Genomic DNA, 13,185 nt, shown 5'->3' on the forward strand with positions numbered 1-13,185 from the left:
GTAATATCCATGAATGGAAATAACAACTTCTTTCCTTCTTCTTCTTCTTCAATCTCAGCTTACTCCTAGAAGCTTCAATGGAGTAATTTCGAACTCCTTGCTAGAATTTTGTCACATCTATCTCCACATAGAAGTGTTGGAAAAGAAAGCTATCTGAGAGGCAGAGGTTGACTATAAACTTCTGAAGTGAACAGGGGCGGTACCAACTACGACTAGAAAGCCTCAAATAAGTCGGATTCGGGAGCCCCTATTAATGAACAGGGGAACGGAACCATAAACTAAGGCGATCAACATTCCTCTTCCGATTCATTGACTATTCTCACCTTCTACCGGTCAAGTTAGTCCTTGTTGCGACGTGTCGCACATCTGCACGAGCAAGGACGATTTGTGCCTACTTTAGCTGCAGCCGAATTGTATTGTTGCAGAGGGAAAAAGGAAAAGTCAAAAAAGATTTGCATCATTCCTGGATACACAGATGCCGTGAGTGCATCGTTTGGAATCGACCATTGCTGCTCACATTGCTGAAGACGTCACCGCTACTGCTTGCTCATGCCGTGCAATTTTTCGTCTTCTTGTGAACGTGTTTCTGTTGTCGTTCCTGAAGGGAAATGTTTCTTGAATTGTGTCTTTTCTTGAACACATGACCTGGGCCGGGTCAAAGGATGTTGGGCTGGATCTTAATTCAGAGGGAAAGGAATAAAATTTGTGTGTGAGACTTTTTGGGCTTTTCAGAGGGATTGGACAAGAGATGGATTGAATTAAAAAAAAGGTTGGACAAGGCCCAGCACCGGGTTAATGTCAATGGATTGAAATAAATTAACAATTTGACTAAGGAAATGTAATCTAGCAATAGTCCCAAGAGAATTTCAGACACAATCGGATAGACATAAATTAATAATGAGCTTCTTAAGTTTAACAAGATAAACCTATTAACTCAAATATAAGATAAATAATTTAAGATGTAAACTATCATATAACTAAATTAATTAATCAAATTTCAAATAAAACTAAATTTTTTGAGACGATTTTCGAGTATTCATAAAAATGTGCTTATATATATTGTTAGTGAAAACTTACGATATAACAAAAAATTAGAAGATTACAACTGAAAATGAAATGAAGAAATAAAATCTTTTTAGGCTGAGGTGCGGATATCTCGCTCTCTTTAACGAGATTCAAGCCCACTGCAGCAAATGTTTTCTTCGGTCCAGCAGTAGTCGTCTTTGACTTGTCCCCTCCAGGATACAACAGTCTAAACACAATATATAACTCAACAACTCTGGACAAGAATTGAGTCCAAAGCTCCACAAAAAAAAGAACACCTCCCTTCAACTAATAAAAACTCTCTTTTTAGACTAACACTTTATGCACTCTATAATTTCTTGTATGCTGTGTGTCTAAACCAAATGAAGACCACCACTATTTATACTATAAGAAATCTTCCTAGCAATGAATAGGAAGATAAATGATGTAGTAAATAGTGAAGATAAATGGCCTAGAGGTTACATAAGTTACATAGTTACAAAGAATAACGGAGGAATAAAAAGTGAGATAATAGAGAAATTATGAGTGACCAGCAAATAGGCAGTAATGCCATCAACGACGTTGTACATTTTTGCAAAATTGAAGTGTCATATTTTCTAACTCCTAATGGAGTAATGCTCCATATAAATGTCCAACATTTAAGATAATAAATTGCCGAACTGATAGCACAATACAATGTGTTAGTATGTGGATTTATAATATTAAAATGTCCACACACTAACAATCCCCCACTCATTTTAATATTTGACAAGGGAATATATTAGCTGGAAAAAAGAATAAATTGCATAATGAAGGTGTGCTCTACATTGAACTCCACTTAGTGATGCAATAATTTTTACTCCAGAGTCGTAGTTGTCTCAGACTTGAACTATGACTGCTTAAGGAAAATAAAATATTACAGCTCATACATAATAATCAAGGTGTTGACATGAGCTTTAAAGCCAACACGTTATGTCCATATGCTCCCGATTTCATGAGTGCATTTGAGAATAAGTCAATTCTCATAGGAAGCGACCTACTTCCAAACATTACATAGGTGAAATCTGTCTAAAGTACTCCTGTAAGATTAACACTCCATCCATATGGGCTACATATATTCATTAAGAGTTTTATCAACTCAACGTTCACAAATTACAGGAAACAATGCACTCACACCATATGGAGGGAATAACAAGATAGTGCATTTTTCACAACCCGTCATCATATGATTAGTTTTTCCCTTTGAACTTGGTTATAGGATCTCGAGTCCCCAAGTTGAGTTTTCTCATATATGACTCAAGAATTTGTAGGCTTCAATTCCATCCCCCTCGATGTGTCCAGGTCTTTTCTCTCGTTAATGTCTAAGTAAGAGGATCTGCAAGATTATCACAAGATTTGACATAATCAATATTAATGGCACCATTTATCAAATACGATCTTACATTATTGTGTTTCCTTCTTATAGGTCTGAATTTACCGTTGTAATAACGGTTTTGAACTCTAGCAATTGCAGCGGTGCTATCACAATGAATTAAAATAGGAGGAATTGGTTTTTCAAAATAGGAAATTTGAAACAATAAATCTCTTAACCAATTCGCTTCCTCACTAGCTGAAGCTAAAACAATTAGTTCAGCCTCCATGGTAGAGTTAGAGATTATTGTTTGCTTTTTTGATCTCCAACAAACACCACCACCACCTAAAGTAAAGACATAATCAGTGGTAGAGCAGAAAATCACCTGATAAAGTGTTCCAATCTGCATCACAAAAGTCTTCAAGTACATCATGATATTTTTTTATAGAACAAACTACAATTTTTCGATTCAATCAAATATCTCATAACTCTTGTTACAACATGTCAATGTTCATTACCTGACTTGCTTGTAAACCTGCCAAGTACTCCTACTGCATATGCAATACCAAGCCTAGTGCAATCAGTCACATATCTCAAACTTCCGATTATACTAGCATATTCCTTTTCATTTATTACATCATTTTCACTTTCAACAGGAAATAAGTGAACATTTGAATCAAAATGAGTAGCAATATACTTGTAATCATTAAAGTTATATATTTTCAAGATTTTCTCAATATAATGTGACGGGTCAAGGAAAATTCTCTCACATGTTCTTGTTATTTTTATTCCAAGAATAAAATTTGCCTCACCAAGATCTTTCATATCAAAATGGCTTCCAAGAACATTTTTAGTTTCATCAATAACATTCATGTTAGAGCCAAAGATCAACAAATCATCAACATATAGGCAAATAATCACATGTGAATTATTCCAAGACTTATGATATATGCACTTATAACACTTATTTTATTTTAAAATCATTTTCAATCATGCAGGAATCAAACTTTTCATGTCATTGCTTTGGTTCCTGTTCAAGCCATATAGGGATTTAGTAAGCTTACATACTTTGCTTTCTTGGCCTGCTTCAATAAAACACTCGGGTTGATCCATATAAATTTCTTCATTTAGGTCTCCATTTAGAAAAGTAGTTTTTACATCCATTTGATGAATTTGCAAATCAAAATTGCAGTCATAACAATTAAAAGTCTTATGGATGTAATTCTTGTTACCGGAGAAAAAATATCAAAAAATTCTAGGCCTTCTAGTTGTATAGAACCTTTTGCAACTAGCCTACCCTTATATTTATCAATAGATCCATTCGGTTTTAAATTTTTTTCGTAAGACCCATTTACAACCCGGTGGTAAATCAACTAACTTCCAAGTTTTGTTAGAAATTAGAGATTCCATTTCATCATTTACAGCCTCTTTGCAAAATATAGAATCATGTGAAGATAATTCTTCTTTGAAAGTGAGAAGTCATCTTCAACATTAAACACATGAAAATTAGGACCAAAATCTTTTTCTATTCTAGCTCTTTTACTTCTTCTTAAGTCAATATCATTAACTTCTTTGTTTTTCAAAGTTGAAGTAGAAGAACTAGGTAGTGACAAAATATTTTGTTCAATCCTTTGACCCTCACTATTTTTAGAATCAAATGGAAATTTATTTTCATGAAAAATAGCATCACTAGATTCTATTGCAATATTATCTTCAAGATTAAAAAATCTATAGCTATACTATTTGAAGCATAATCAAGAAAAACACAAGTAGTAACTTTCTTACCCAACTTTATAATCTTGGGATCCATTAGCCTTACAAAGGCTAAACAACTCCAAACTCTTAGATATCCTAAATTTGGCTTATAACCTTCCCACAATTCAAAATGTGTCAGTTTTGACTTTTTATGAGGCAGACGATTCAACACATAACAAGCAGTTAAAATAGCTTCACCCCAAAAATTCAAAGGTGCATGCGACTCAATAAGCATGACATTAGTCAATTCAATCAAATTTCTATTTTTCCTTTCTGCTACTCCATTAGATGAAGGCGAGTAAGGAGGAGTAGCTTCATGAATTATTCCCAATGATCTAACAAAAAAATTAAACTCATTTGATTCATATTCATGGCCTTTATCACTTCTAATTCTTTTTATTTTTCTTCCAAACTGATTTTCAACCTCATGGAGATAAGTTTTGAAATTTCAAAAACATCACTTTTATTTTCATCAAGTAAACATATGTAAAATTAGAAAAATCATCACCGGAAGTGATAAAATATCTATTACCTCCACGAGTTAGAATCTACCAAGTTCACAAACATCAGTATGAACTAATTCTAACAAATCAGTTTTTATTTCAACTTGAAAATGAGGTCTTTTAGTGATTTTAGCTTTACTATAAGCCTCACATTTTTTAAAATTCTTTTTTAACATTGGGATTAATCCTAAACTACTCATGATTCCAACATAACGGTCATTAACATGACATAAACGAGCATGCCAAAAATTGGTAGAAGAAAGCATATAAACAGAAGTAGAAGTTTTATTTATTTCAACATTCAACTTAAACATCCCATCACATGCATACCCCTTCCCCACAAAAATATCCTTCTTCATTATTACATATTGATCAGATTCAATAATCTGTTTAAAGCCTACTTTATTAAGAAGAAAACTAGACATCAAATTTTTTCTCATGGAAAGAGTATAAAGTACATCTTTTAAAGTAATTACTCAATCAGAAGTAAAACACAATTCAACATCTCCCTTTTCAAGTACTTGAGTAGTGTGAGCATCACCAAACATGATGATTTTGGGCTCCTCAAAATGAGTATATATTTTAAACCAGTCTTTGTCATAACAGACATGACAGTTTGCACCAGAATCAGCCCACCATCAATCAACATTCTCAATCATATTAATGTCAGTAATCACCGCCACAAAAGGTTATTCGGTAACTTTTGCCTGAGGGTTAGGACCACGTTTCTGAAATTTGCAAAATCGAACAATATGCCCACTCTTGCCACAAACAAAGCATGGTCCCTTTTCTTGAACTTGTTGATTTTGTGCTTGGTGATTTTCAACATTATTTTTCTTGGGAGGTCTACCCTTATTTTTCTTGAATTTTTTCTTCTTAGATTTTAAAGAAGTATTTTGTGAGTTTCAGGAGTAGCATTATTTGAAGTAATTAAATTTACCTTCGATATGCTGTTGTTCTGTTCTGTTTGTAAAAGTGTTTCTTGGCCCCTTGCTTCTTCTTCCATGCAAATTTTCACTATCAAGGTTTCAAGAGAAGTTTTCTTTTGTTTGTGGAGCATAGTTTTTTGAAATTCCGTCCAAGAAGGTGGAAGTTTATCTACTATGCCATAAACAATAAGGTTAACTCCAATTTTAACCTCTTCGGACCTAAGCTCTCCAACAATCATGATAAAGTCTTGAGCTTGGTCTACCACCAATTTGTTGTCCACCATTTGAAAATGAAAAAATCTATTAGCTGCATATTTTTTCTCTCCATTCTCTTCGGTATCATACTTACTCTGCAATACCTTCCAAATTTTCTTTGCACTAGAGTAAGTTCTATCATAATAATCATAAAAGTTATCAGATAGACAATTAAGAATATAATACCGACACTTATAAGAATCTCCATCGTACTTTTCCACTTTCTCTAGATGAGAGATAGTTTCATCATCACTCATAGAGGTAATGTCTTCTTTATTAGGATTCTTCTCAGTTAACACATAAGAAACATTGAAAACATTTAAGTAGAAAAATTATTTACCCTTCCATCTCTTAAAATGATTATCATTGAACCAAAATGGCTTGTTGAGGTCTACCATCTTGACATCCGCGGTTTTTTCAATTCTCGCTCTCTTTAAAGAGATTCAAGCCCACTGCAGCAAATGTTTTCACCGGTCTAGCAGTAGTCCTCTTTGACTTGTCCCCTCCAGGATACAACAGCCTAATCACAATATATAACTCAACAACTCTGGACAAGAGTTGAGTCCAAAGCTCCACAAAAAAAGAACATCTCCCTTCAACTATAAAAACTCTCTGTTTAGACTAACACTTTATGCACTCTATATTTTCTTGTATGTTTTGTGTCTAAACCAAATGAAGACCACCACTATTTATACTACAAGAAATCTTCCTAGCAATGAATAGGAAAATAAATGGTGTAGTAAATAGTGAAGATAAATGGCCTAGAGGTTACATAAGTTACATAGTTACAAAGAATAATGGAGGAATAAAAAGTGAGATAATAGAGAAATTATGAATGACCAGCAAATAGGCAGTAATGCCATCAACATCATTGTGCATCTTTGCAAAACTGAAGTGCCATATTGCACTAACTCCTAATGGAGTAATGCTCCATATAAATGTCCAACATTTAAGGCAATAAACTGTCAAACTGTTAGCACAATACAATATGTTAATGTGAATTTATAATATTAACATGTCCAGACACTAACATATATATATATATATATATATATATATATATATATATATATNTATCATTTATGATTTCCCAAAGTGACTAAGTTATATGAATATAACTTGAAGGTATATTTGAATTTCGTAAAACATTAATTATTTTAAATTATTTGAAATTTAAGATACTCGAAAATTAATATATACTGGGGAGAGTCAAAATTGGGTGTCAACACATGGTTACCCAATAATGATTATTTTTCTGGTGTTAGTAGACTATTAACATATAAAGTAATTGAGCATATTGAGGGTTTAGATGATATTAATGATCATTCTCAACTAAGAATGACGTGCAACAAAGATTTAGATTACATTATTAAGGTTATGTGGTGCATCAATATTTTCAGATAAATTTAATAATAAGCTTAATTTGGACCTGTTGATTGACATGAAAAAAATAAATGTAATGTCAACACAAGCACAGAGAGCAGTCACATTATCATATTTGTATAATTTCTTATGTAGTGCATCAATGAAATAATTAAATGAAGTTTGTCGATTTCTCTCTTTAATGCAATTATACTTTTATTAAATCATTTTTTTTATATTTTAGTATTATGCAATTCAAATTTAATTGTATTCTAAAAAATGTTAACTTTTATTTATTAACATATTATTCCCCTACAATCATTTTCAAAATCTCTAAAGACCAATCAACTTGAGGTTTCAACTATGCTTGCACGTAAATGGACGCGACGTAGAAATCATCAAAATAAGGCACAAAGTGTAATTGATGTGATTAAGGATGTACTAGATAATCTAACTGATGATCAAGTATTTAAATATTATTAATATTTTTACTATTCATATTTGTATCCCATTTTATTTAAATTTTTAACTATTCACACTTATATCTCACTATCCAAGGAAATTATGTACATATAATGACATATACATAAATTTCTGTTAGGTCCTACGATATAATAGTGAAAAAAATATTTCATAAGATTGTTTTAATTAATGTACATATTTATTTTTATTTTTTTGTCAAAAAAAAATTAATAATTATCTTACTCACATTTTTTTATAGTTTATTTGGCAACCTTATTCAGAAGATGTTATTAATGGATCGCCTGAGTGGTGTCGGTCAGGAAAATTTGTCTGGATGACACTTGTGCCGCTCATTTATGAAATTTATCGTGAGTGGCATATGTTTTATCATGTTGTGAGACAATTTGATTATTTACAACATATTTCTGGACCGTGTACCTAATTTTTTGAACATCATTTTAAGCATGATAAAAGAACCAAAATAAAACAAGAGAATATAGATGTATTTAACTACACACGTATGCGAACAACGAAAAATTATATATTTTGACCTCCATTTGTAAGTGATCAAGTAGATTACTTGCGTTGGTACATGAAGCATTTCTGCATGTTTATTGAAAATTCACAATATGTTGTACAATGAGGGTATAAATACATGACAAGAAGATATGAGGCGTTAGTATGTATATTGTAAAATTTTAAATTATTATATCGATCTTTAATAATTGTTTTGTTATTAATATTTTTTTATTCATTATGGGCTAGGGGTCATGAAATACAGTATCTTCAATCTCGGATGATTGAAAATTATGAAAATCAATCTAATGAAATGAGAAAATACGCGGAGAAAGTTACTCGTATTTCAATGAAGTCAATGACTGCGGTCTTACAGGAAACGTGATTGAGCTTTGCTACTGATTATAATCCTCCAACTCAATATGATGAACCACCACTAGTACAAGCATCCCCCAATCGTAACAAACAACACCTAGAGATGGTGCATGTCAAGGTAGAAAAATCACTGGTGAAGGTCGTGGTCAAAATCGTACGTAGCATCATTTGATTAATGGAGATAATTTGGTTGATAATAACACACATTTGGTGGTTACTCCCGAGACTTATTATTTCACGTTTGATTTTTCTACTAGGCCCTTTAAACACTAATGTTAATTTTTCAACTAAGGAAATAATTGATTTTGTAACTCCATATGTTTCAGTATCTGATTTTGCGCAGTTCAACGAATCTCAGTATAATATTCAACATGGTATGTGTGAATTTTTTATACATAATTCTCCTTTTGGTGGGAGGTTGAATTTTTCAAATGTAAGTATGATAATTTTCATTGAGATTTTATAATTTTTTCATAATTATTCGTGCATATTTATTTATTATATTATATTGTATTGTAGGTAACTGTGTCCCATGATACAAGGTTTAATGCTGAAACTTCACTACATTCAATTTTTGATAGAGAAAATCCACCTCGAAGAACATTCAGGCTACACAAATCAAATAGATGTCAGATGTGGAACAGACAGTCCCTATCAAAATGAGAAAGATTCGAATGATTCTGAAAATGAAGACGAAAATGAAGTCGTAGAAGATTTAAAAACTCAGAAGAATAATTTTTATTTATCCTTATTCGAAAGGCTAAAGAATTTTATGCAATAGATCAGTTCTTTTTGTCTGTTGAAATTTGTTATTTCGTGTGAATTTCAACAAAGAACTTAAAATTTATTGTTTTGTGCAATGAGGTTCTCCTCTTTATTTTTAAACATTTGGAGGATGTTTCTTTTTCTTTAATTATGAGGTTCTCCTCTTTATTTTCAAACATTTGGAGGCTGTTTTTTTCCCTTTAAATTATATCGAATCATTACTTTTTAATTTAGGTCAAATAATTAAATAGTTATAATATAAATACAGCGTCTTTACAAAATACTAAATTATTTTATTATTTTTTAACTCACTTGGAGGATCAATTTAATCAATATATTTAAAATGCAATAAGATACATTAAATTCATGTCAACAAATATTTGAAAATGATGTATTATAATATTAATAACAAGACATAAGAATTACATTCATCTCAAAAACATAGACAATATATTTAAAATTGAGTAGGATATCGTACCATTGTGTAACTCGTTTTCTTACTAACACTATATTTTCTGATCATGCGAATTCGGAGTTATATTCCTATTATTATTAAGTTGGTTTCTTACTTGCATACATGTCTGCAAATATTTAGTATTTCAAATAAAATTGAAAGGAGTTGGCGTCCAATACATTTCATCACTAATTGGATAAATGTCCCAGTATATTTGTTTGTAATATTTTGTATTGTAGAATTTACTTGCATATGATTTTAGCTCAATTTCACGAAGTCCACAAAATTCAGTGGCTTGCGAGCAAGGCATATGATAGTTTCTCTATTTTTCACAAGAACATTTCTTACCATTTGCAGTAACCTTGTGCACATTTTCACCTTTACCATACTCCATCATCAATGTTGTAAGTCATCATTTAAGTGTATCCTTGAGATCTTTGATAATAATCATTAATTTTTTTTTATCTATTACAAGAGGCCACAACATATTACTTTGAAGTAATGTGATCGCAAGGTTGTTTCTTTTGACAAAACGATCAACAAGAGCTTTGAACGTCATTCGAACCATGACAGTCATAGAAAACCCCCAAGCTTTTTTCAATAAATCATTATATGACTCAAACACATTTGTCGTCATGGCCCCCTATCAACGACCATCATATTTACACATTGTCAAGTTTTCAAAGGAAATTCATTTAACCATTCATATGCTGCAGGAGATAATAATTTTGATTTGTTGCATCCTTTACACAAACTTATTCTTCTTGTGCTCTGTGACAGCTAACCACATTAATTTTTTGAGCGCACTATTTACAAATTTTTTTATTAAAATTTACTTTTAAGTGTCGAATACAAAATCTATGATATGTGTTGGGTGGACTCAGCCAATCATAAGTTTGAATACTTTGGAAGATTCCTTGATCGGTTAGAAATGAGAAAAATTCCTTTTCGCTTACAAACAACATATGTCCATAGTAACTTGAGAAACCACGACCAAGACTCAAAACTCTCACGTGCAACTAACACATATGCAAGTGAAAAAAACATTTTCATTCGCATCAATCCCAAATGCAAATAATAGTTTCACATCATACAAACCATAAATATTTGTGTTGTCGATGGAGATGACCGGGCTACAACTTTTGAAACCATCAATGCTCTGTTGAAAAGCCCAGAATTTTTTTTTAAGATTTGCGCACCTTGAATTGTTGTAGAATGATGCTGCCACTAATAATTGCGTCTGAATTAAATAATTGTAGTGCAATCATGTATCGAGGTAATGCCTTAATGAACTTTCAAAATCACCATAAATAATTTGAAATGCTTTTCTCTGACCTTTTAGTGCTTTTCTATAGTTAGGAGTATAATGATGATTTCCTTTAATGATTTCACCAATCAACTTAATATTTATGTCTGAATTTCACATAACATATGGTATCAATGAAGTGGCAATCATGATACTATTCAAATTGAAATGATCCACTTTATAATTATTTGTAAGACAAGTATGTTGTTCAATCATCTTTCTTGCCTTCCATATATCACTTGAAATCTCTCTAAAGCGAATCATTCAATTACACCTCAATTCATGACGCTTGCAAATAACTCTCCAACTTTTACTCTTGGATTGATCACAAAGAAATTCTTTTTTATTGCAACACTATATGCTCTTACGATATATTTCATTTTCTTCTTATTCATAAATAGAATATCTAGTTACATATACAAATTAGATTAATCAATATAAAATAAATAAATAAATAAATAACTATAAAAACTTTAATTTTTAACAATCGAACTTGACTGAATATATTTAGAATTGTTTGGATTTCAAAGTGTCATTCGGATAAATCATCATCTCTTGTATAGATAAAATCTCTTGTACTTTCTTTAGTGTGATTTAAGTATGAAATCATAGTAGAGTGATGATTAATTTTGATCTTCAACGGGTGCATTAGGTGCATTATCTACATCATCATCATCATCATCATACATTTCATCATTGTCTGTTACTTCATCTTTCGTAGATTTATCACTATGCAACTCACCAACTCGTTCATCACACATAATATTATTATTCACAATTAGTACGATAACTCACTGCATCTTTAAGTTCCACACACCTATAAAATATAATAATATAAATGTATTGCATATTAAAAAAATCAATTTTAATAAATAAAAAAACGTCACATTATTTACCTATCAGTTGACTCCGGTAGAAAAGAATTCAAGTGCATGGAAGCATGGCTAGACTCTCCCATATTGTAATTCAACACACTCCAATTCAAATAAGGATCATGAATATATAAGACAATTTTTGTTTATGAAATTGTTACAATTCAAATAAGGATCATGAATATATAAGACAATTTTTGTTTATGAAATTGTTGCGCGAGAAGCGATATTTTTTAAAAAAATTAGAGGAGAGTTTCGCTACCTTGACAACAATTTTCTTTTTAAAAATTAATTCTTTACTAAAATCACTGCCCAATTTATTTTACGAAATCCCACCGAATTATTACATGTTGACTAGTTGGCAGAAAGTTTTAAAAATAATTTTTTTTCAAAAAGAAAAAATTATCCACCTGATTTTTTTTTTAAAAAAAGAATCTTCACCAAAATCATGCGCAATTTCTAATTTTTTCCCACTAAAATTATAAAAACGCTGCAACAACAGCGTTTTTTTAAAAAAAATTAATGAAAATCGTTGCCAAGGCAGCAATATCTGGAAAAAAATTTGGTTTTACAAAAACGTTGCCATAGCAGCGCTTTTTATTTTTTCTTTAAAAAAATTTGCAAAAATGATGCACTGGTATCGCTGCTAGGTCAACGATTTTGATCTGTTAACGAATTAACGATGTGAAAACAAAATGGCTACATCAATAACGATTTTTTCCTTTTGGTTAGAAAAAAAATTGATATGACTTTTTGAAAATTTTGTCAATTTTTTTACCCATCAGGCTCCGGACTTCATTAAAAAGTGTACCAAATAAGGTACTCTACTAGTACACAACGTTAATGCATGCATTATTCTTGTTAATAAACTCTACCAAACGACTCCTAAGTGTAAAATTATCTATTGATTTAATAAAGTAAACAAATATCGTTTGATATTTCAAAATTATATAGTGAACAACTATTATTAGACAAAAGGAGTATTATTTATGAGGTAAGCAAAAAAACCCAAGCGAACATTATACGGGGTAAATAATCAAATACCCCATAAAAGCAAAATAATAACAAACATATACTTCTATACATTCATACCCCATTAAATAATTACATTATATCTCTACTAATTTTGGTTAACTGATACTTAATCAGTATCATATATACTGTATTGGTATCATTAAGACTGATAACACACACACACACACACATATATATATATATATATGTATATATATATTTATATATATGTATATATATATA

This window comes from Solanum pennellii, chromosome 1 (assembly GCF_001406875.1).
Source record: "Solanum pennellii chromosome 1, SPENNV200".
In the NCBI taxonomy this organism is placed as follows: Eukaryota; Viridiplantae; Streptophyta; class Magnoliopsida; order Solanales; family Solanaceae; genus Solanum; species Solanum pennellii.